We start from the raw sequence: 27,273 nt of genomic DNA, 5'->3' as shown, positions 1-27,273 counted from the left end.
ATGGTATTAAAAGGTATTTATAAGTTGACCTGCTTTCTGCAGCAGAGCCTCCACAACAGGAGGGACACAGGTAGAGAGATCTGTTAAACCAATTAGTCTGAGATGGCACACACATCTATGGAGGTGTAAGTGAGCCATGTGCGTACTCATTAATTACTCAGCATACACACACATTAAGATAAACTATGATTACATTCCTATTTATTTATTAACCAACCCACTGTCTTTGTATGTTTGGCACATTTACTCATAATACTAGATTTATTGGTGTGTTAAGGAATTAAATCTTACATCTTTTGTTGTTCTTTTTTCACATTGTGCTAAAGATTAGAAAATTAGATGATGAAAATATTGACAACATAATATATAATGTCTATCTCTTATCAAGGAACCAAACCCATACTGTGCATTCTAACTTTAAATGTAAAAATGACCACACTTACAGAATGCCACCACAAAACCATATATACAAACCACTTCCTTGATTTTAGAAATACTAAAACAATGCAAACATTGAACAGGGAATAATGCTTAAAAATGCCAAAATTGTATTTTTAACATACCTTACATGTGTTACTTTGCGTGGGTTAAAAAATGTAATACACAATGTGGATAAAATCAGTAATAATGATGTAATGTGCATTCTAAATATACCTTCAAAAATCAAAATGACCACACTAACAGATTACCTTCACAAAACAAGCATACAATTTAGAACATACTGTATGGATTTAAAATACCAGAGGTGTAAGAAGTACTCATGTTATACTTAAATAAAGGTTGCAATACTAAAAATTCCTGAAATCAAAATCTTAAGTAAAAGTATAAAAGTATTAGTATCACAATATAGTTATATACCAAAAGTATAACTAATTGTTATGCGTAATTGCCCATTTTAACATAATTTACATGAAATGACTGTATAATCATTATTGATGCATGCATGTGTTTATCACAGCTAGTAAGGATGGAGCTACAGTCATTTAGTTACTGTATAAACTGCTGCTGGATATCTTGACCTATAATTAAATGTTAATGTTTTTTGTTTATTCATGTTTGGTTAATCTGAATCTGTAAAACAGCTATAACTGTTCATTAAAAATAGTGGAGTAAAAAGTACAATATTTGCTTCCAAATTTGTGGAGTAGAAGCATAAAGTAGCTAAACAATGAAAATACTCAGATAAACTACAGGTACCTCAAAATTGTTATAATTCTAAAAGGTTAAAGTCCACCCTGAAAAATACTGAAACACTGCAAAAAACTTGAACTTAAAGGAAATATTGTTATTTAAAAATAACATCTGTGATTATTTATCCTGAAAGCCTCTTTTAATATCTACAAAAAACCATAGAACCATCAGACAGCTCCTTCTATTGGCTAGCACTCCAACACATTGTACGTGATAGGCTTAGGGACGGGACATCTCTAAGCGGTTGACCAATCACAACAGAGCCATCCAGCTAACCAATCAGAACAGACTGGGCTCTGGTTTCAGACAGAGGGTGAAAAGAGGTGCTGCAGATAAAAGAGCAAATAAGCAAATAAAGAGCTTTTTGAACATTAATGCATGGAGACATGTCACAGTAGAGACACTACATACTGATATGAAGCTGAAAATGTGCATTATCTTTTTATCTTTATTGTAATCAATAATGTTACTTACATGTTTCATTATTATTTTCCTTATGTAAACTTGTGCCTTTTCTATCCTGTGTTTTACTCGAATTACTGTTGCTGTTGTGACATCTGAATTTCCCTACAGAGATTAATAAAGGTTTATCTTACCTTGTTACTAATTGTTTCTTCAGGCAGGTTTTTCTCTTTTTGTAGCTTTACCTACAAAAGGTAATGCAGTGTAGTTCATTTAGATATCACCAAAAAGTGTGTGTGTAATCCCCACAATTGTGAAGCAGGAAGAATTAAAAGGCTGTGAAGGGAGGAGGGCGAGTGGATGTCAATGTGTCACCTAGCTTTATTTTCACACCAAGTAAGTATAGCAAGGCAGTTTAATTTAGGAGGACTAAATGAATCTGATGCGCTGAAACTAAAGGTGTTGATATTAGAGCCGGGACTCGATTAAAAAAATGTATCTAATTAAATAGAGGCTTTGTAATTAATTAATCGAAATTAATCGCATTTTTAATCAAATATACATTTTGACCTGAGAACAGTGAGAAGCCATTTTCACATGGATTTGACTCCAAGTGGTCGACAGTCAGGGTTGGGTTGTAACGGAATACATGTAACGGCGTTACGTAATCAGAATACAAAAATCAAGTAACTGTATTCAGCTCGCGTTACATTTGAAAAACGAGTAATCTGATTACAGTTACTTTCGTAAACCTGAAGTGAATACATTTTGGAATACTTATTGGAATTATTGGTGGAAAGATTTCCTCACAACATTTAATATTCATTACTAAAGGTACAGCGGAATCATCACAGCGCACAAAACCTATTACCGCCGCAGATGGGCCAAAAAAGCGTTTGAAAAAAAATCGCGGGTCCGCTCGCTCTGAAACAATAACAACGAAACATGGAGGAACAAAAGTCTGCGTTTAAATCGCTGAGTTAACCCTCCCGCTGCCTCCTGGTGCTGCAGAGATGTCATGAAGTGAAGCAGGTTTTCCTTCTATAAAACAGCTGTGGGCAGCAGATACTGTGAGAGTCACAGACATGAATTCATAGATCAAGGCACACACTCTCCTGTTTTGCCAATCCGGTGCTTAAACAAAATAGCTCTACACCCCTGGCCGAAATGTCCTTAAAATGAAGTCCGAGTTCGACATTTTAATTCAGAAGGCGACACGCCCGTTCTAAGCCGTGTCCCTCACTCACTCCTCACATCCCAAGCTGCATCCCCAACAAGTTTATTATGTTGTTACATCGTTTCAGATGCTATGTTTCAGTGTGCTCTTGATAAGCCATTAAAACAGTAAAAACACGTTCAGTTTCCTTTTGCTTTTTGTGTCTCCTGTTCACCAAAACATACCCATCTGTGATGGAAAAAGAAAGTAATCCAAAAGTAATCTAAAAGTAATCTGATTACGACACGTAACTGTACTGTACTGTACTGTACTGTACTGTACTGTACCTGTATTCGGATTACTTTCAGAGCCATGTAATCAGTAATCAGTAACTGATTACATTTACAAAGTAACCCTCCCAACCCTGTCTACAGTGGAGTGCAATCCAGTGAGCCAGGGAGCTGGTTATTCTCTCAGACGTGGACTTACTTATCCTGGCCCTGAAACCAGTCGTCTGGCTGAGTGTGGGTTGGGTCAGGGTGTGGTTCCTTGCACTCGGAGTCGGGCTAACGTCCACGCTAGCTGCTACATGCTTTGCATTTAGGTGATACTTTAGGCTTGATGTGCTGCGGTGATATGCAAATTCTTTTTTGCATAATTTGCACACAACCGTGCTCTTATCGACGCTTCCATCCGTCTGTTTTTTAAAACAAAATGTCCCATCCACGGGCCCGACCAAAGCGGTCTCATCAGCTTGTTCGTTCATGTTGGACTATTGTTCACCGTGGTTTGTTGTTGTTTGAAGTCCCATGCTGAAGTCATGAACGTTAGTTGGTGCTCCAGCAAAAATAAGTGCGATTAAAGTGCGATTAAAATGCGTTAATTTTTTTAACACGGATACCGCTACACCCCTAATATATATATATAAAAGAAAGAAAGAAAAGCGCCCCTCCAAGACAATGGTAGGGGAAATACTGAACTCCCTCCTGGCTGGTCTACCTGCATGTGCCATCCGACCTCTGCAGCTCATCCAGAATGCAGCGGCTCGTCTGGTCTTCAACCTTCCTAAATTCTCCCACACCACGCCGCTCCTCCGCTCCCTTCACTGGCTTCCGGTAACTGCTAGAATCCACTTCAAGACAATGGTACTTGCGTACCATGCTGCGAATGGATCTGGCCCTTCCTACATCCAGGACATGGTTAAACCGTACACCCCAGCACGTGCACTCCGCTCTGCATCAGCCAAACGACTCGCTGCACCCTCGCTGTGAAGGGGACCCAAGTTCCCATCAGCAGAAACACGTGGGGTTGCTATCCTGGCTCCAAAATGGTGGAATGAGCTCCCCATTGACATCAGGACAGCAGAAAGCTTACACACCTTCCGGCGCAGACTGAAAACTCATCTCTTTCGACTCCACTTTGAGCGATAGAACTATTAACAAAGCACTTATATACTAATAAAGGACTGGCTTATCTAAAGCCAGTTGAGTAGCACTTGAAATGTTTGGCTCTATGAAACCTGATGTACTTTATGATTCTGTTTTCTTCAAGGTTGCATCTTGTTGGTCGAACGCACTTATTGTAAGTCGCTTTGGATAAAAGCGTCAGCTAAATGCAATGTAATGTAATGTTCCAGTGGGAATTTGCTCGAGACAGATGTCATTATGGGCTGTGCATGACTGACACATTTGTGCCTCACTCCATCCTGAACTCTTCCTCCTGGACTCACACTCTGCTCTGCTCTCTGCAACAAAAGAATACTAGCTGCTTCACAAAGCATCCATCTGGTACAGAATCATGGTTCCATTAAATGTGTGTTGACCATGTTGGGGTTGCAGGAGACAGAGGGTGTTTCTCAATGTCGAGGAAGGCTGCTCCAGAGCCACTACTTCAAAGATGCTACGTCATCGAGTCCGGCCGAAGGACTGTTCCAATGTCCAGGATGCTTGGAATTCTACCGAGGCCGGGGTCCTTCGTTGTGGGAAATTTCAAGGCTGCACATGTGTATCCTCCGCAGTCTGAAAATCCCCACAATGCTTTGCCACAGACCAATTTCCAAATCTTTGGCGGAAATCGTGCTCCATTAAACGCTCATATGACGCACACCTGCACACCTGTGCCTGTTCCACAATTCTTCGTTTTCCGAGGCTAGGAAGGATTCTTGCATCGCTTCTGAAGGACCTGACTCGGAGGGACTTGTCCTACCCAGGAAGCGTCCTCGACATTGAGAAACACCCAGAGAGTCATGTCATCATCTAAATCCCCCCCCCCCCTTAGGTGTCTAACTGATCCCTCTTCAAGTTGCTGGGCTACGTCCATTTTAACTTGACCCTTCACCAAAAATATGTTTTGTTGCGAGAACTGAGCTGTTGACGTGTGCTCTGATATTGAGCTAATGCATTTCTTGATATTCAATACTGAGGCATGCAACGTGTTACATAACAATACCTCATTATGTAATAACTCCACACAATGTTCACTTCATTATGCAATATGAAGTGAACAGTATACTGATACAAAAAAATAATCCACCAAGCCATTTTTCAGCTATTGTCTGCATGCTAATTAATTATATGTAATGCAACGTATGTAAATTGTGCAAATTGCCCAACATATGCAAGTAAGCATCCTGCAGTTTGTATGTGCAGGTTGCCCGTACTTTACATTTCTAAAATAAAACTTTGGGGTACTCAACATTTCCGGTTTCACTATTAATTAATTACATTAACAAAGTGCATTAAAGCATGACGAAAAAAACTCAGAAAAGCAAGATTCCTGCAAGTACTAACTATGTACTTGCAGGAATCTTGCTTTTCTGAGTTTAAGGGCTTGCAACGTAGACAAGTAAGGGCTTTTGCATTGGCTTCAAATAGGCCAAACCTCATTTTTCATGACACACAATTCAATTGCCTTCCAGATTCTGAATGCAAGCAATGGTACAAGTACAGCAGATAGCTCATACTGAGGAACTGTAGGGACGAGTTATAAACAAATGTCATTGGTTCAAGCCCCCATTTGGACAAATAAAAAAGCTACCTAACTTCAGGTCGATGACTGGTAGCTGAGAGGGGTCTGTTCACCTTGAGCAAGGTACCGAACCCCCAAACTGTTCCAACTATGGCTGCCCCAATGCTCTAATACGCTATTAACACCTTTCCAGAAGAACGCATGTGTTTGTGCATGTACTGTACTTCAGGACTACTTGTTTAGGTCCTGTTTGTGCATCTGTGTTTATTTCAACTGTAACTGTATAACAAATAAAACCAAACTTCCCCTGAAATTCCCCTTGGGGATTAATAAAGTATGTTTTCCTCTCCTTCTTTTTCTTTGTTGTCTCCAAATGTATTTCAGGCTCTTGAAGTGATAGTGTGTAAATGTGTGACACATTAAGGTAGCAGGCAGTGTAAATCGGAAATGAGGTTTCACACACGGGACGCACTGTTCCACACCAGAGGCAAATTAGTGGACTGTAGCAATGTATAATGACTTATTCCAACAGTGGGGTGTGAAAATAGAATGACCACTGGCGTTTCTGCAGCTCAGATTCCCTCATACGTGTTTAATAATGTTAATAAGACGAACACAGCAGCCGGAAAAACGATCTAATGGGAACACTGGACGTTTTCCCCTGCAGCGTTCTGCTCAGTTTGGGTTCAAATCAGCAAGCTTCACTTAATTAGCAAGCAAATAAAAGTCATTCATATTCCATTGGAGCAGTATATATGCACATGATTGAAAGTGCATAGCTGCTCCCATTGGTACAAATACAAATTATGAATATTTTATATACGTAGAGGGGACTTAAAATGCTGAGCGGATTTCTGTGCATGTCATCACTTTTTAAGATTCACAATCGATCGGATGGCCGATGTTAGCACTTTCACAATGAATGGTCCTCGCGGACTGTGAGTCTTAATAGAACACTGCGTGTCTTAAGGGGCACTTAAGTGATTCGTAATCAACATCGCCATAGTTATTGATTTGGTGGTGTCTTTTTCTCACTGGGAAAGATTTGATCAGTGAGGACTCATTTATTTCATACCATGATGTGATATTATTATGTTCATCTGCCTGGAATATGCTGGATGTTTTAGTTCCTCTTTTGTTTCACACAAAGCGGGAAGCTGATCACATGAATCACAGAAACTAAAAAGGGTCAAAGAAAATGACAGGAAATAGGTTCAAAAAGAGGGAATGACTGACAATAAGAAGAGTAGAAAGCTCTACCATGGAAGCCTATTTCTGCGAGAAATACAAAACACATTCCTAACATTCAAGGTCGTAACGATGAAAGTTAGGAATGCTGCTATAACAGGTCAAAGGTTATTACATAATACATATACCATGTGATTTTAAGATATATGGAAAACGCCTGCATTACTGTAATATGTAATTGTGTTCAAATTGCAAGAAAATGTATAGCATATTACATTTAGGCTGTTTATAGAAAAAAAGTAATCAATCAGGAGATGTTTTGTTATGCTGTGTTACGTTAGTGCTTTGTTCTAACGCTGCCTCTAAACATCGTAATGAAAGAGTGTGCAGTCGCTGCACACGTCCCAACACTCTCTCTTCAGACCTTTGTTGTTTGCTTTCATTCTTCGATATGTGCATTAGAAGGCCTTCTTTTTAGATTATAGGTTTCACACTAAGACTCAAGGATAATAGAAGAATACAAAATAAGTAATAGTATGGTGATCACTTTTCACGTTGCTGAACATAAAGTACCAGCTCTGTATAGTTCTGTACCATTCCCCCAGCAGTGCTCCTACAGAATGGAAGCTCCCGGACTCCTATTGATTACATGTTTTCTGCAAGCTGCACACATATATCTTTGTACAAGCACGGGTTCAAATGTGTAATACGAGTCGCTGGCAGTGACACACACATAGAAAAGGATCAACGTCTACAACATCAATGTTTCAGGGAAATCCTTGTGAAAACAGTGACACTGTAAACTTTGCTCAACAAACGGACGGGCACAAGTCGGGACTGGCTGCTAAACATCGAATGTGTTTAGTAGCTGAAGGGCATCTGTGGCGGATTGACTAAATACCAATAAGAGTGCCCGTGGTTTGAACCCTAGCCCTTGTCTTGTCCTTTGGCAATATAGTTGGTACCGTAGGCATGTCTCCATGATTGAAGTGTAAGTTGCTCTGGATAAATGTGTCATAAGCCAGGTTTAACCTTGACAAATATCAATATCACACCATTGATTTCAACTCTTTGCTTCCATATGATGACATCAAGAGTTTAGGATGTTGTCTCCAGTTACAATCTTGATAATTAGGCTATAATAGCTGCTAGATAAGATAGATGTGTGTCAATGTTAAGTTTACTCATGGTGTAAATCGCAGGCTCCATCAGAAAATACGATATTTGCTGTTATAATATTTGCTCACTGCTTGTAGCACTTCGGGATTTTAAATCAAATATGAAGTGCTTTATAAATGAAACCCATTATTATTATTATAACAGACTGCCAATCTATGATTTCGATGTGGTTCTATTTAAGGTTCTCTTTATGAGACAAAGTCATATGCCTATTCAACACAATCTTCTATCAACTCAGATATGATTTTGCTATTTTATTTCTTGATCTGGAGGAAGGACTTGAGCTGGGACAGAAATGGTGACAAAACAAAGTCGCCTTTACACATCAGTACCCTTGTTTGTTTAAACATGATTGGTGGGAAAAAAACATTTGTAATAAGGAATTGTAAATAAGAAGCTTTCACTTTCTTGCTCAACAGTAGAGATGGGTATCGTTAGGATTTGATCGATACCGATACTGATTATCGATACCCGTATTTTTTGATACTCTTATCGATACTTTTCAATAATTTGGTGCTCAAAATTATAGAAATGATTACAAGATGTGAAGATTAAACAACAGTCATTTTATTGTAATTTATTTTCATTTATTATTTAATGTAACTTGTTCAATGTCATACCAAGCAGGTGTGAGTGTGTTTGACAGTGTGTCTCTGGAAGGGGGCGGTAATTAGGGGCAGTTCATACATCCATGTAAACATGACCATCATTCAGTTACAACGAGACGCTGCGTGCGCACCTCCTCAACCGGAAGCTCCTGTCGGCTAACCATTATAATCCGTTTATTGCGTTTATTATTTATAATTGTAATAATGGATTATCAGTAATCATTTTAAAGTTGCACAGAGACATTGGATTAACCGTTTTTATGCGCTTGAACACAACTGTTGATCACAAAACAGCAAAGGTAAGACATGATTATCATCATGGCTACGTACAGTGAAGTTGTTTTCTTGCTCTTTCCTGGCTGCTAGTTCAGTGAGCCTTCAGTGGACCAATACTATACATTGACGGGGAAGGGGGTAGCAATAAAGATAACACCATTAAACAGTTACACAACATAACAGAAATAATATCGATAGCAGCGTCCCTAGCAACCACCTTGGTAACAATGAAAACGTTGAATGGACACAATTACCTGAAGTAATCTTCGTAATAACTAGCAAACTAAAGATCATGTGCATCCACTGCACACATAATCTGAAATAACAACTCATATTTCTCGCATCAAATGACATCAAAACGCATTTTCCACCGAGAATAAAACGAAGGTTTTATTTCTTTTTGTAGAAATACTACGTCCCAAGTTTTGGACCAACGTAGTTCTTACACATTTTTTTGTGAGACTGGGTTGGACTTACACCAATGGAATCTGTGGATAAAAGGACGTAGAAAATATCGCTTTTGCCAGTTATGTGCTAAAGTAGCCGTTAGCCCCGTTAGCCCGTTTTGCTAAGTGTTGATTTAGACTCTTGGTGTTGGACTTCAGTTCCGTGTAGGTAAAATGGTTAATATCGTCTGTTAGCTGAGTTTTTCCCGTGAAGTGGGAATGCATCATTAATAGGTTGTTAAATGTTAAGAAGCCTTGAGACGATGTTTCTAGCAAGATGTTGCGTCTGCCCCTATGGTCTGCCCCCGGGAGTCTCACAATAATAAGAGCGCTGTTAGGAGAGATGATGAGTGGGCAATCAGAGGGGTACTCAAACCGGACACGTCACACGGGATGAGGGTTCCCAACTAACCAGAATTGTTTAAACTAAGGAAGTAGCGTAATTCATATACCAATAGCACCACCGTTTGTCCAGCGGCTTAACGGTATACCGATACCGTCCAATCGGCTGCCGGTACTGACTTAGTACCGGTTCTCGAAACCCATCCCTACTCGACAGTGTTTTTTAGCAAATAATAACGTACATCATGCACACCATCATAAACCTTTGATAATTAAAAATACTGGTTGAGAAATGTAGACGTTGTGAGATAAGGTTGTAAAACAATATGTAGAGCCTGTCCATGTACTTAATCAGTTGATAACTGGGTATTATATTAATCTATTGGCGTGTTTACATGTGCAAACTGTTTTAAAAAAACCCGTGCCCTTTTATTATCTATTTGAAAAATGGGTAAAAGAAAACTGTCTGTGCTTCAATTAAAATCAAATAATAGTAAGGAGTAAGCCTGATGTGTATCACGCATTTAACTTCCTTTTGGCCAAATATGAATTTCATCTCATCAAATATCAAACAACAATGAAATCATTAACTTATTTTCATCCTGTATACATGTGTTTAAGTCAGGGCTACACCATTTGCTTATTGCCATACCGCTCCAACTAACCTGTGTCTTATAGTGCACAGACGCTGTATCTATAAAAAGCCGTGCCTACACATATATGTCTGAGGTTATCTTCACATCAACTTAAAGAGGGTAAAAATGTTGGAGGTAAAATGTTGCACTTTAAGATGCATTCTCTCTTTCGTGCTCAGTCAGGGTCCACAGTGTCACCTTGCTGTGTACCTGTGCTTGTGTCGTCGTCGCCCCCCCCCCCCCCCGCCCCCCCCCCACTGTCACCAGCACAGACTACAGAAAGGAAGTACTAAAGGAGGAGGACTACATCCTGGCCCTGTGTGCAGTGTGCGCGCCTCTAATGGAAGCCCATGTATAATGCATGGGGCAGCATTAGTGCTCTGTGTCCTTCGGACATCAGTTCCCCTCCCTTGTCTCCCTGAGAGCCTCCACAGATAACAGAACTCACTTTAACGAGGAGGTGAGAAAAATAACGAGCACTTACAGTGAGACCAAGTTAGAGTGAAAGAAGGATCACAGTGTTCTTGTACTCCGATCCAAAAAGCTCATCTGATGTTCTGTGGTACACAACATGTATTTCAGGACAAAGCTATTGTTTAATATTGTATTTTTAATGTGCTTTTCATAAGTTGAATAAGCAAGTATTCAGTCAAACTTCATTCAGTCTCTCAGTTTGATGAGTCAGTTCTGAGTCATTCAGGATCAGACTTTCACAACATCATATTGCCACAGTCTGACCCCAGCCTGTCCTTAAAAGCAGTATGAACTATTACCATTCGGACTTGGAGTACTCAAGTCCTGGACTCGATTTTCGGGTATGATGGACTCTGAAACGCCTCCATTGGACTCCTTTGTTTACGTCTGGAATATATTGACATCATTATGTGAAACCCGCGCTTCTATTGGCTAGCACTCCAACAGATTGTATGTGATAGGCTAACAGGCGAGACATCTCTAAGCCGTTTGACCAATCACAAAAGACCCGGCCAGCTAACCAATCAAAGCCGACTGGGCTCTGGTTTCAGACAGAGGGTGAAAAGAGGTGCTGCAGCACAGGCAGTGTGAGAAAGATAAAGAGCTTGTTGAACATTAAAGCATGGAGACATGTCCCAGTAGAGACACAACATACTGATATGAACCTGAAGACAAAATAATATGTCCTCTTTAACATATATTACAGAAACAGTGAGTTTCTAACGATCATGTTTTCTTCAAATAAAAAATAAAAAGCATCTGAAAAATGCATCCATAAATCAGCTTATATTTCCTTAGAAAATCAATATAATTAAGAGCCACCTTACATTTATTCAACCCAGCTCAACCCATGTTTAAAAGTTCTGAAAGTGTTCTGAAAATAAAAACAGAAATTGTATCCTGAATGAACCTTTTGAGAAAAGATCATTGGATTTCACTGTATGGCTTTTTACCACTTGCAGCTCCTCCTTCCTGTTCTGATTCACGTATTGCTCTCATGGCGACGGTATCCGTGCAGCAGGCAGCTGTTTTCAGAGAAAAAGCTCTGAAAAGCTCGCCCAGCACCAACAAGCAGATGGATGAAGTTAGAGGCACAGCTGGTAATACATGCTGGTGCTGCTGCTGTAACTGAGTTTACTCACAAGATATTTCAACTGAAATGTATATAATATGTCTGGTTTGTGTTCACAACCTGTTAGAGGCCAACAGTCCATAGACAGTCCACCGCATGTGATTAAAACATGAGCAGTCAGACGATCAGACGGTTACTTGCCCTGTTGTAGTAATGTCACGGTGCCCCAAGAACTCACTGATTCAATTGGAAAGAACAAGGTTTAAAAAAGCCTATTATCCCGTGTCACACAACTATCACACACTGTACCTGTCTGCACTGCAAAAACTCAAAATCTTACCAAGTATATTTGTCTAATTTCAAGTCAGAATACGTCTTTACACTTGATATAAGACATAATAACTTAAGTAGTAACAATGCAGTGAGATATAATGTCTTGTTTTTAGACATTGCATCTTAAGTGTCTTGTTAAGTCAAATACTCTTGAACATATCTTATTTTGAGTTGCATCTCTTTTTTTTGACATGTCACACCGACTTGCTGCCATTCATCCTCCTCGGAGCAAATGATGCATCTGCAATAGAATCAGTCCAAATAAATAAATGACCACTGGTGCTCTTTGATAGATTGATCGATAGCTAACATTAGAATTAAAAAAGATGTTTAGTTATACAATAGCTAAAAAGTACACGATATAAAAGATACAGAATATTTTATAATACACCAATTTACTACATAAACATATCATTCAAACAAGGAAAGTGGATGTGTTTTTATTAAAATGTAATCCTGTAAGTTAGTCAAAATACAGTATGTGCAAATTGTTCAAAGTAATAGAAAGACGTGAGCAATTATAAAGGGTGCAAAGGAAACGTTTGTGACCCATGTGAAATCAATGGTACGTAATTGATGTACGTTGAAAACGTAACGTTGAGTTACAGATGTAGACATATTTGTCCTTAACAAAACCACCTTCCTAAGTAGGTGAAAGTGAAACCTAAGAAACTGAAACACTTTCACAAACCTTGGATATGTCTCTTCCGTTGTAACGGTTGGTGCAGTTTCCCCTCCGGAAGCATTACAGTGGTAATGAGAACAAATGATAATGTCCATTTAGTGGCTTGATAGATTCAAAGCAGTTGGTGACAGTGGGCTGGTGATTCACGTCCATATACTTTAAACTACATCTTTTTAAACATCCTTATATGAGTTTTGAACATAATAGGCAACAAAACATCCTTTTGTAAAGTCGAACACAATACCCTCACTCCTGCTGAGTGTTCTATGGGAGTCTGAGGCATCCTGACGTACACTAAATCAGATATTAACCTTTTGATCCTTTATTCACAGAATTAAAGATGGCATGCTGATCCGGAGCCAGTCCAGCAGGCTGGCAGCCAGCCGAGAGAGACTAATCCCTGGAACCGTCCTGTCAGCAAAAAGATATAATAGATATGCTGCTGGTCGCATAATAATGTCAGTGTCAAACAACAGGACTGGCAGACACATCCAGAGGGAAGCACATCTGAAGTAAAACAACAATAACTCACTATATCATCACAAGCAGTGAAGACATGTAGGGAAATTGGTTCTGCCTCTGTGATGCACACATTGTTGAATGAAAGACAACATGGATTGATTGCTGGGTCATAGGATGGGTCCATACGGTTCATTAAACACAGTGAATGACCTTTTAAACATTGTGTGTGTTTCTTTCTACAAGCACTGATTTCATCACTGACAAAGCATAGGCATTGTCAGTCGTATAAACTTTTCTCTGTTAGACATTTCACATGATTAGACAATGGTTTTAGATTGTCTGCATGCAGGTGTGAACATATCAGCCACATCAGCTGCTGGTAGAGATGTCACCCTCACAATACTGCATTGGAAATGTATACAAGTTGTTTTAGGTTGAATATTATTTTAGATTCAGTCTGTTTTTTTCATGAGATAGTTACACTTTAAAAGTTTTGATGTATTTATATATATCTATTTATTTGAGGCTTTCTTTTTTTCATTTAAAGATTTATGTTTTGTTATGTTTCATGTAGATAATTTAAAAACATTTCTTTTGGCATCAGGTAGCATATTTTCAGATATCTTCTTATACATTTTTTAATGTTTTAATTATCCGTTTTTTTCGTTGTTTAAGATCAAAATATGAACTTTCATTTCATTTTCTTTCACAAAAGATAAAAACCTTTTGCCAGTTTATAGCTCAAAATATGATCAACCATCTCAACCTGACCCACAAAAACTGTGCACTGTACTAAAGGAGCAAATGATTAGGACTAGAAGTACGAAGGTAGATCTGGTGCAAAATGCGAGAGCGTGTAAAACCTGATGTGAGCACTTGCAGAAAACAATCTGACACATTTTACACTTGTATAAAATATCCACGTAACTGTGAACCACATTGAAGTCACAGAAGAAAAAAAAAAAAGTTGTGTAGCTTGTAGAAAAGAAATGAATTAGGGATGAAATGTTCACTTGCAGAAAAAATATATTTTCTAAATATATTTTCCGTTACAACTGCAACTTGGTTAATACAACCTCTCAAACCAGTCATTACAACTTGACGAATCTGCTCCGTGGCAGTATACATCGACGAATCTGCGGTCTTGACTTTTGCTACACTTCTTGCGATAAATGTGTCGCTAAAGTAATTTTTACACCTGTAGATGTGGGGAGGGAGGGGGGTTGGAGCCAAGGGGCGGAGCTATCAGAACGAGGAGGCGCAAGCTCGGGTCAGTCACACCACAAGTGACTACTGTTGTTCACAACCAACGCAGCTCCCGTTCTAGCTCCGCCTCCACGCTTCACTCACAACAACAACAATGGGGACTGCGTCAGGTCGATGATCGTGTTGCTTTTAATCACACGAAGCCAGATTAAAATTAAATAACGACTTCTCATCCAACCTTGTACTTTTCCTCCAGAGTGCCGTGGTTCATTGTTTATTCATGTGTTTTCTGCGGCATTTACCGACCGCTGCAGTGCTGCTCGTCCACTCGAGTTTATTCTCCCGTTAGCTCACAGCAGCGGCCGCTGTAAAGTATTCACTGTCCGACTGTCACACAAGCAGCTGATAAATGTCCCCAATTCCACAAGTGAATGTGTGTCAGTGTGAATTGACGCTGTTTGGCATCACAAAACGCTGTTATGAAAGGTTCTCTGGATATAAATGGGGTGATGTTGGCATAGCAACCGAAGCTAAACTGACTATATTGACAAGGCTACTTGTAGCTTGTTGCTATAAACTTGTGGCATAAGCCGTTTTCTACAGGCACATTTTACCGGCGTATTTTTCATTATGATTCTACTTGTAATAGTCGGACATGACAACAGTGCAGCCCATGTATTGATTCCATCTGATAGCTGCTATAATACAAAACAAAACGTCTGCCCCCTCCACAATGATCAGTAACAGCGAACGGATGGTCAAATAAACAGAATCACACGAAGCCTGGTTACTGGTTGGTGTTGCCTGACTTTATAAAGTGTGTTTTTGTTACAGTGTGGTGGTTCTAGTCACTTTGCTCAGCGCTACTGCTTGTTTCAACTTATATTTGCCGTAGGCTACTCTCCATAAACTGTTAGTTCAGGTTAATCCCACCCCCACCCGAGGTAAGAGTGACGTATGCGGTTCTTGCCTAGACAGACACTTTTTTTTTCGAGCTTGGTAAGAACCGGTTTTCGGGGAAAAGAGCCGTCTCCGCTGCGGCGTGAACAGGAAAAAACTGTGCTTATCAGGCAAGCTCCGAACCGGCCCTGGAACCACGTTGGTGTGAAAGGGGCAACATGCAGGGTCCCGCAGTCATCCGGTTCGACCTGACATGGCTGTGCGACTGACTTGAGCTTGCGCCTCCTCGTTCTGATCAACACACTCTCACTCCATAATCGTCCAGGAGTGACGTTTGGTCAGTGTCCGTGGCGTGCAGTTGTGACGCTCCTAGGCTCCTTCAGCGTCATAAAGGGACGCAAATAGCTTTCAACTGATTGCAATGTATTCCCGTCTGCGGCGGGATTTTGACGCTCAAGGAAGCACGGCATTCGTTTGTGTCGGCTACCCTTAAAAGGCAATGTGAGCGTCCATTCTCATTGGATAACGGAGAATTGTACACCCGGAAGTAAGTATTTCCCCTTACTGTCGATTGATTTACAGTGATATCTGCACTACTCATAGACTAAAAAACACCAGATTATCCTTGTTAATTACACAACATTGATTGGTTTAAATTGTGTGCAATGCTTTTGTGTTTTTTCCCCTTCGATTCGGAGAAACAATATTTTTTCAGAGTAAAGGATGGCAGAAGACACTACACTACCCAGAATCCCCAGCTATCATTTGGACTACACCGTGTGCTCTGTTTGACAAACCCCGTTTTTTTTCACCATCCATTCCAATGGCTGGCGTCTATGTCACGTGATCTTCAAATTTCTCCCTGCAGAAAAAAAAAACATGGCCGAACTTCGTTTTATTCTCGGTGGAAAATGCCTATTTAAAGTTAGTTTGGCCATTAAAATGCGTTTTTGATGTCATTTGATGCGAGAAATATGAGTTGTTATTTCAGATTATGTGTGCAGTGGATATACATGATCTTTAGTTTGCTAGTTATTACCAAGATTACTTCAGGAAATTGTGTCCATAGAACGTTTTCATTGTTACCAAGGTGGTTGCTAGGGACGCTGCTATCGATATTATTTCTGTTATGTTGTGTAACTGTTTAATGGTGTTATCTTTATTGCTACTCCCTTCCCCGTCAATGTATAGTGTTGGTCCACAGCGCAAACATATTAGTTTAACGCTAACGCTCACATTGCCTTTAAGGGCAGCCGACACAAACGAATGCCGTGCTTCCATGAGCGTCAAATCCCGACGCAGATGGGAATACATTGCAATCAGTTGAAAGCTATTTGCGTCCCTTTATGACGCTGAAGGAGAGGAGTGTCACAACTGCATGCCACGGACACTGACCAAACGTCGCTCGTGGACGATTATGGAGTGAGAGTGTGTTGTTCTGATAGCTCCGCCCCTTCGCTCCAACCCCCCTCCCTCCCCCCCACCCCCACATCTACAGGTGAAAATTACTTTAGCGACACATTCATCGCAAGAAGTGTAGCAAAAGTCAAGGCCGCAGACTCGTGGATGTATACTGCCACAGAGCAGATTCGGGAAGTTGTAATGACTGATTTGAGAGGTTGTAATAACCAAGTTGCAGTTGTAATGGAAAATATATTTAAAACATTTCATCACTAAGTTCATTTTTTTTTCTACAAGCTACAGAACTTTTTTCTTCTTCTGTGACTTCAAATGTGGTTCACAGATACGTGGATATTTTATACAAGTGTAAATGTATGCACACAAGCTCAAATATTTTTTCTGCAAGTGCTCACATCAGGTTTTACATGCCCTTGCATTTTGCACCATATCTACCTTCATACTGGAGCACCAGGAGAAGAACAGAGACCGGACTGAGCAGCTGTACTCGCCCACCGTTGGTGTGTGTGTGTGTGTGTGTGTGTGTGTGTGTGTGTGTGTGTGTGTGTGTGTGTGTGTGTGTGTGTGTGTGTGTGTGTGTGTGTGTGTGTGTGTGTGTGTGTGTGTGTGTGTGTGTGTGTGTGTGGCAGTTTTGTGACCCATAGCGATGCAACATTGCAAGATGCAGTCACGACACAGGTTGATGAGTGCAAATCCAAATTAAAGCTTGTAAATCATATTAGAGCTACCAAAGAGGGCTAAGGGTCCATTGGCTAACTGTATTAGGTTAGTTGAACTCTTTAGTTCCGGGATCTAAAGAGTAGATCGCATACACACCGGAATAAGTCCCTGAGGATACGCAAATTAATCATGTCACTTCTTCTTCTGCTTTGGGTTTACTGGCAGGCCGCAAACAACTTCACGGCGTATACTGCCACCCGAAGTCCCGGGTAAATCGCCAGAAGCGCCGACACCTCCTCATCACTCCACCGCACCCACGTTTTATTTTGCGTTGCCATAAGTTAGTCTCTCTCTGTTAGTGCAATGGGCTAATGCTAATAATGCTAAGGCGAGCAAATAAAATGGCGGCTTCACAAAACTTTTCAGAGTTTTACGGGGCGTGGTTTGCAATTCGCCCAGCCAATCAGAAATTGTTAGTGTGGCTGACACACCCACAAACCATTTTTTCCCCAGGAAAGTCCCTGCTCTCTATCTGGGGGTGAAAAGGTTCGCGCAAACTAAGTTCTAGTTCCAGATCTTTTTGGTGTGAACGCAAAATCCCAGGAACTATTCCTGGGAAAAGTATTCCGGTGTGAAAGCGCCTCATGATTTCAACTAACCTAATACAGTTATGTGAAATCTGTTGACATAACACATTTAATTAAAAAAAGTCAATGTTTCAGTTTTTTTTGTGACTGCACATTAGGGCTGCACGATATTGGAAAAAACTGACATTGCGGTTTTTTTAACCTGTTAAGCCCCAATGTCCCGGCGGGTATTTACATTTTTTTTCACGACACTGTGTCTCAGGGGATCTTAATATTTAAGAACCTATTAATGTATTATACCAGATTAACGGAAATAATCTCAGCTAATTGACGATACAAACAATTTTTACCAAAACAAAACAAAAGTCTCATAAGAAGCATCTAAATGACCCCTGAGCGAAAAATGTATTTTGGCACAGAACTCAAGATAAAAGTACCCTTATTACTTATCGTAGGTGCACATACAAGATATCCGATTAAAGCTGAGGTTCCACAGATTATTTAGGTATATAGTAATCATTCACTGAGTCATCCGCACTCCGCGACAGGGGAAGCAACACAGACAAATCACAAACCGTACCTTTACGGGCGCTTCTAGGGGACATCGTCCCACCGTAGCTGTCAATCTGATCAAAAGACGTGTTCAATGGCAATAAAACAAGAAAAAACTCGGCTGAATCGGTTAATCCATAGGTTTTTAACATCTCTGTATAAAATAATTATTTCATTTATAATCCATAATTCCATTTTTATGTAAAAATCACAGAGCAAAAGTTAGCTGCTAATGGTAGTCACCAGAGTGGCTGCTGCTTCCGGTCTTGGCTATGCGGCAGTCTAATACACACATTACCAAAATAGGTGTGAGAGTAGGGTTGCCAACTTCCAGAAATGGAGAAACGGGACATATGTAATGTGTCCCCCCGCGCGCGTGCGCTCGACGATTTTCAGGTTTCTGGCGGATTGATTTGCTTTTTTTTGTTACTTTATTTCGGTTTTAGGGTTAGGGTCAGGTTAGGGTTATGTTACTTAATTATTTTGGGGGAGCCAGCCCCTAGGGTTCGAAAATGTTTTTGGGGGTCAAACCCCCCAAAACCCTCAATATGCATAGAAAACTATGCATACCTATAACACAATACAAACACAATGGTCTTACACCTGCATTAGGCTACTACATCACATTGTACATCAGAATGTTCAAATCGGATAGGTGGGCACTGGACATCTGGGCACCTCGATGTACAATTGGCTATTTTGTCCAACGTGTTAAAAAATAAATATTTGAAAAATGGTATTAAGTAATGCAAAGTATACATGATGTGAACATGCACGGTACATCATTATTAGACTTAATGTGATCCTTCAACCAACCATTTTCCCAGCATTTTCACATTAATCAGCTGACTGACTCTCTCTCACACACGCAGAAGACCCGAGACAGATCTCCACTCACGGGCTTTACCCAACTGTGTTTTTCTTCCCACTGTTTGTTGTAAGACACAAGTATTTTCTTTTTAGAAGGGCCAGGGCCCAGAACCACATCCTCTCTCTCTTCTCCTCTTTCATTATCACCTCCTCCACCGGCAGCGCTCATTTTCCCACACGACTGAACAGGCTGACATGCCACACAAACAATGATGCCGCGACCGCAGCCCACCGGAGAAAATCTCACACACACACACACACACACACACACACACACACACACACACACACACACACACGTGCGAGCATTGTGCCTGCCCTGTCAACTGAGCGGTCCTAGCGCCCTTTGCATACAGCATACAAACACACAAGCACGAAGCCAGACACACTGCATTGCGCGCAAACAGAAACATATTTTTTATTTTTCCCTTTACACGGGAGTCCGGGACAAACAAAGTCCCGTACGGGACACGCCCCTTTTGGCTAAAATACGGGGCGTCCCGGCTAATACGGGGCGTCCCGGCTAATACGGGACGGTTGGCAACCCTAAGTGAGAGTGACGCGTAGCCAAAACCGGAAGCTGCATACACTCTGGTGGCTACCATTAGCAGCTAACTTTTGTGCTCCGATTTTTACATAAAAATGGAATTATGGATTAAAACAAATTACTTCAAAGCCACAGATACATTATTAACCTATGGATCAACCGATTCAGCCGCGTTTTTCCTCGTTTTAATGCCATTGAACACGTCTTTTGATCAGATTGACAGCTAAGATGAGACAATCTCCCGTAAAAGCTCCGTAAAGGTACTTGTTGTGATGTCTGTGTTTGCTTCCCCTGTCGCGAGATCGGATCGCTTAGATACTATACTTAAATAATCTGTGGAGTCTCAGCTTTAATTGGATATATTGTACGTGCAGTTTCGAATAAGGGTATCTTTATTTTGAATTCTGTGCTAAAGTGCGTTAGCATTTTTTTTTTTTAAATGAATAAAACCGCACGTCCCTGCGGTGTGAATATCGTGCATGCGCATATCGCGGTTATCGCCATGACACGGTATATTGTTCAGCCCTACTGCACATGTAAAACAGCTAAATATAACACAGTCCTGTTTCTTTAAATGCCTATTTTGTGCCTATTCACAATATTTGGTTCTGACTGGTCCTCGCAGGCCCCAACCCACAACTGTAAGATCTATGTCTTGTTAATTAATTGTAATTTGTGTGTGACAAATACAAAATAATTTTACTGAGAAAAAGCTAATTAAATACACAATCTATGACACAATAAAACCATATATTGTATATATTTGTCCCTTTCATGTCAGCATGCTGAACACAAGAATCGTCCAACATTTCTTTTTGGCTTATTTTAACCTCAGTCACTAGATAACACATTCAACCCTGAGGCACAATGCATTGCACATGAGAGCTTTGAGAATGATACTCTGAATGCTGCCCTGCTTTAATTTTCACTTATGTTTAATATGCATAACTTGCAGGGCCCTACTCTCAGCAGACAGTAATCTGGTTTAATGTGGCTAATATAAAAATGAAGTGGCAGAATGGGTTTGACGCTCTTGCACCATAAACACTGTGGTATAAGTGAGTGTATTGAGTCATGATTCCACAGCAACTCTGTGTTCAGTGAGTAACATTACGAATAGTTTGTTTGTTTTGGATTACATTGCAATAAAAATGTCCCTTTCAGAAAGATAAAAACGTACCTCATAACTGTATTAGTTAAGTTGAAAGCAATACTATCAAGTTTAAAAAACAACTATTAGGTTCAACTTAATATTATTGCTCTCAACTAACCTAATACAGTTATGTGAAATGTGTTGACATAATACATTTACTTAAAGTCCACATTTCAGTGTTTTCAATGCATGGTAAAATATGTACCAACAAGTCATGAAATTCATCAACAAAACATGTTTCACCAAGCTTTCTAGAACAACCTAGGGGAGTGTTTTCTGATCTTTAGTCCAGCATGACATCGTTTGACTGCTCCTTCCAAAACTGCTACCCATCACCAATACAAAAATGAATGTTACATGATAGGGGTGTAACGGTTCACACACATTTCAGTTCGGTACGTACCTCTGTTTTTAGGTCACGGTTCGGTTCGGTACGTTTTCGGTACAGCAGAAAAAATCAGATCTGCTGTGGAGAACACCCTCTTGCTAGGGACAGAGGTAGCAGATACAGCCAGGTAGCGCTTTGCTACCATGGCAACATAAGGATATTTGGCATTTGTAATAGCTTTGGCTCGGTCTGAAGTTTTTGCGAGTGGTGGAGGCTTACATGCTAGCGGGAGTTGGGTTTGCACTTCAGTCTTTTTTCTTTTGGTACCGGTGATATTCACGTTCGGGTGATGCCTTTTCAAATGAGTGTGCAAGTTTGATGTATTGCCAGCCGCCTAACCAATTTTAGTTGAACAATGCCGACAAACAGCTTTGCTTCGGTCCACCTGTCTTTGTCCGTCATCCTTGTACGTAACTGCGAAACCAAAATGTTCCCAAACCGGAGACTTCAATGATGCTGGACGAATTTCGAGCTCAACTTTATCTGCGTTCGCCATTTCGACAGTTCCTCAAATGACTGACTACATTTGAACGCATCCCTGTGACCAGCTCTCATAGTATGCCTCTCGTCCAATGAAATGACTTGCTCGCTCTATGACGCGTTGAACCCAATGTGAGCAAATTACGCAGCACCTGAGATTACTTCCAAAACGTTTTTTTACGTTTAACGTTATATTCGTTCGGTACACACGTGTACTGAACTGAAGGGCCCGTACGCCTAACGGTTACTGCGACCCGTCATCCTGCAACCTCCAGCCAGGAGCCCAGCTTGTGGATGTGAAGGGCCCCGCAGAAAACTAAAGAGCCACTGTGGCAGAGACAGAAAGACTGATGGATCAGCTCTCCTGAGCACACAACATTTTCACACGTTCTTCCCAGGGCCTGCGGTTTTGTGGTGCCTTCCATCACTTACCCTCTAGTCTGTGAGCATGTATTGTGGCGTCTCCATCACAATGAGCCAGCCTCTTCATAAAAACCTTTCAATAATTGTTTTTTATGTGCCGCAATAACAGCTTGTGCTGGTGTATTTTCACATTTCTGAGAAGATATGAAATGACTAGAACTGTTTATTTATCCGGCTCTCCTTGTGCCTCTTTGTAATTGTTTCATAGGGGTGTAACGGTATACGTACCCGTACCGAATAATTTCGGTACGGGTACGTATACCGTTACACCCCTATTACATGATAAAACCATGTTTACGGTCAGGTTAGCTTTACACGCGAAAAGAAACGTTATTTGACTGGGTTTTCAAATTCTATTTGCCACAATAATCTAAACCATGCAGACCTGTATTTTAGGAGAACATGGGTATTGGAGGTAACAAAGGCAAGTATACAAAGCTAGACTAATAGGACTATTGCTCAAAACAAGAGGGACATCTTTTTCAAATGAGTAGTCTGGGGATTATGCTATTTAGCGCTATTTAACGCAACTGGTGCTAATTTTGCAAGTTGCCCAAATAATTTAAGCAATCATCTGACCGTTTCTAAATGCTGGGGACCAATACCATTCATTTTTAATTTAAAATGTTGAGTTACTCAACATTTCCAGGTTAAGTACACAACAATGTATTCTCATAAAAAAGGACTACTTGTTGTCATCACAGATGGTTAGGGAAGTGTGGTCACAGCTGTGTTAGAGTCTGATGGCTTCATGAACTGTCCATCCAGCCAAACCTGCCTAGGGAACTCTGTCGCGATACAACAACTTCACCTGACTCCCTCTTGTCAATTGATGTTGTATATAAGGGCCCTTGTTGGAAAAGTGTGTCAGCTCTAAATGGTCCTTGTGGTGAGGTTACATGCACTCTTAACAGAAGGTGTAGATTTAGAGTTTGGAGAAGTGGATGCTTGCAGCAGAATGACAGAGCAGTCTAAATGTGCTCTCCAGGCAGTTTCTCCTCATTGTCATCACTCATGTCCATCTATGCTTTGGGCACATTTGTCACGCCACAGTCTTTAAAGGTCATGTCATGCTTTTCTGGTTATTACCCGTCCCCTTGGTTTTTCTGCTTGTAACGGTCTGCAGAGTCAAAAGCCCTCAAAGTACACCCTGCAGCGAGTACAACCCTAACACAGAGAAGACCTGCTGCCACAGAACGAGCTGCCGTCCGTGCCCGGGCAGCAGGATTAAAAGAAAAGCATGCACTTGAAATGGAAAAGGCTCAACTGCACGCTAGATTGGAATGGATGGAAGTGAGCCGAGCTGAATCTGATGCAAACATGAAAGTCCTGGAGCATTTTGAGACAAACATCCAACACAAGCCAAATATGAGCTCCAGAGTAACATCAGATGTGTCAATGGATGCGGAGCCGTCTCCAATTACCTTTGCTGAGTTTGGAGCCATTCCCAAAACACCACTTCAAAGGCTTCTACACCAACAACCGAGACCAGAACATATTAATAATACAAACCAAAGCTCTCAACACACAGCTAGAGATGCAGGAATTAGAGGGACAAATAATAATGACAATTTCCTGAATGTGATGCAGAGACAAAATGGCATTGTTAATGTACTTGTACCCCAACACAAACAAGCACCACTGCCCAGCAGGGACATCCCAGTTTGTGATGGCTTTTTATTAGATCAAGGAGGAGTTCCGACCACACGACAACTCTTTCACTGGAAGAGACGTTGATGATGAAACTGGATGGGTACACTAACACAACGTCGCTCCAGCTGATGCGTGCCAAAGGAGGAGATGCACAATTGATGAGGTACATTTATTTAAATGTTTCATTCAAGAATATGAAAATGCAGAAATAAGTCTTCTCACTAAAACGCATTTCCTCACAGGCCCAGAGTATTGGAAGAAAGGGATGCAGCAGGTGTCTGATTGAAGACCTTGTTCAAGACAGCCAGGTATGTCATTAAAGACTGATCACTTCAAGATGTTGACTTACAGTAGTTATTTCAGAGGTTGCTCTGATACCATTGTTTCATTTCTGTGATTAACCACTTAAATATAATATGCAATTGACTGCTGTAAATCTGTAAACATCTTATTGATTTTATAAATGGTTTAGCATTCACAGGAAAACTATTTAGGTATAATTTACTGATGTGCTTAGCTACTTAAAATATAAAACTAACTAAAAACAAAAACCTTGTTTTGTTGTTAAAGGTGACATGTCGTGCTTTTCCGGTTAGTACCCGTCCCCTTGTTGTTATGAAGGTTTGTATGCATGTTAACGGTCTGCAGAGTCAAAACCCTCAAAGTACACCATGTAGCGAGTAAAACTCGAACACAGAAAATACCTCCCCAAAACGCCTCGTTGGTGAAACGTCATCATCCATTTGATTCTTTCGGGGACATCTGATGTCATGTCGTACCCGGGAACGAAATGGACCAATCCGTGGAGCCGTTACGTTACGTCCGCGGAGCCGTTACGTTAAGCCCCCGCTGATTGGTCCAAATGGACCAATCCACGGACTTCCTCACACACTCAGTGCAGGCAGCTCTGCTGATCTCTCCTCCCTGGCTGCAGGCTGATAACAGACAGTTGGGATCGCGGCGAAATTCTCTCTGCAGACCCATTCTCACAGCGTTCATCAACCTTTTTCTTACTCAATATCAAGCCACACTTATTGTGTTTACTTCGGCTGTGACTTTGTGTGTGCTCAGGGTGAGTTTGGCTGTGTTTCTCTGTGTATCGCTAAACAAGGAAATCATACCTCCACGGAGCTCAGCGCGATTCACAACGTCCCGACTGGTCCCGACCAATCGGAGCACACTGGGCTCACAGGGAGGGGGGGGGGGAAGAGCTGCAGCGAGCCGTTTAGTGGAGAGAGTGAATACACATACTTTACAGAGATGCTGTTTGAGAAACCAATGTGAGTTTGGAAAATTGCACAGTATAAATCTATTCTAGTAAACCACAACAATGGAATTATGATCAGTGGAAATGGCCGTGACATGGGACCTTTAAATGGAAATAATATCATTAAAATCATGCACTGAAAAGTTATGTTTATGGGAAAGTGTCAATTTAATTGAATTGATTAGATCGTCTGGCAATTTGACGGGGCCTGAAACAATTTTTTATAAGTTAGAAATCTTTTTTTGTTTTTGATCGGTGCTACTCGTTTTTTCAAATCATTTAAAAAAAGTCAAACCCTGGTTTTGTTGATTAGGCTTAATGCTAGACCACAAAGCCTATATTGTATAATAGCTTCTTGTTAATATGCCTAATTTAAAGTGAATATGCTTTTCTTTCTTTCTTTTCAACATGGAGGACGAGCATGACAATGTCGTGGACCAAACTATGAAGGTGCTTGTGATCCATGATGCCAGGGACAGGGGACAGGGGACCAGCAGATGTGTCCATTGTCATAGAGGGAGACAGAGTTTTGAATTTGTGCGGAAACCAAACAAAGGCATGTGCACTGTTGATGGGATTCATCTACGCCCTCAACCTGGAATACCCCAACAAGCTCAAATACACCTTTGAGGTATTCTAAAAACTGTTTTTGGAGCTTGATGGAGCCAAGCTGCTCAAACAGGTCCAGAGCCTCACATGCAGGCTCAGGGAATAAACTATTTGTTCTGAAGTGGATGTTGACTTGTTTTAGTGCCGAGTGACAAACACAAAATAATGTGATGTGGAGAAACCTTTTTCTGTTAAAAGTTGACTGTTTACTGGCACTTAAAATGTCCATGCACTTTATACTGTTAAATACTGTTAAAACAATGTGATGGTCTGACTATTTTGAAGATTCTGCTCAAAGTGTTAAAAATTGAAATGCACTTAAAGGTGGGGTAGGTAAGTTTGAGAAACCGGCTGGAGATACACTTTGTGTTATATTCCATGGAGTGCTCTTAACATCCCGATAGCAATGAATATCTGAAGTGCTTTGACAAAAAATCCATAAAAAAAATGTCATCTCTAGAAGCCGTAATACTGTAAAAAGTCTGAACTGATGGCCTACCTGCCTGTCAGCCTTCCACCGGGGCACAAACTTATCTCGTGCCCTCATTGGTCATGTGCGCGTTCGTGTGTGTTGGAGGAGGGGCTCTGGAAGGAAGTGGCAGATTTTCTCCGGTTGTGTATTTTCAAATTCTAGCGATCTCGAGCCGGTTTCTCAAACTTACCTACCCCACCTTTAACTGTTTAAATAATCTCAATGTATGATCATATTGCACTTAAAATTGTTATCATTTGGTCAATAAAAACAAACAGAAAAGAGATCTGGAAGGAACACAGGGATTGTAACCTTTGCTGAACATTTTCATGAACCTGTAGAACACACCACACGAAAGAGAAAACCCTAAAAAGCACAACAGGGCCCCTTTAATGGGTCCTGTGTGTACCATTTGAAGATGAATGGTATCTTGATGAAAGCCTGACAGGTACTGTGCCATACATCCTTCACTATGAATTGAAGTCCACTACTAATATTATGTTACAAGCTATACTGTAGCGCACTCAAATGATCCAATAGTGCTTAGTAATGAACAACAGTCTACATTCATCTTCACATCCCCTGATCCAATGACTAGTAACTGAGTACATGTGAAACACAAATATGCTTTTAACATTGTGCTCATGTGATACATTGAGAACAGCAGACGC

At 40.7% G+C, this 27,273-nt stretch overlaps 1 long non-coding RNA gene across 1 annotated transcript in view; it reads right to left on the bottom strand.

Moving 5' to 3' along the window:
* The window catches only part of LOC117442632 (uncharacterized), a 138,311-nt gene that overhangs the window by 91,175 nt on the left and 19,863 nt on the right, over window positions 1-27,273 (bottom strand). The gene's annotated exons all lie outside the window — the stretch shown is intronic.

This window comes from Pseudochaenichthys georgianus, unplaced genomic scaffold (genome assembly GCF_902827115.2).
Source record: "Pseudochaenichthys georgianus unplaced genomic scaffold, fPseGeo1.2 scaffold_448_arrow_ctg1, whole genome shotgun sequence".
NCBI lineage: Eukaryota > Metazoa > Chordata > Actinopteri > Perciformes > Channichthyidae > Pseudochaenichthys > Pseudochaenichthys georgianus.
The sequence above is the reverse complement of the archived record's forward strand: the minus strand, read 5'-3'. Positions and strand labels throughout refer to the sequence as shown.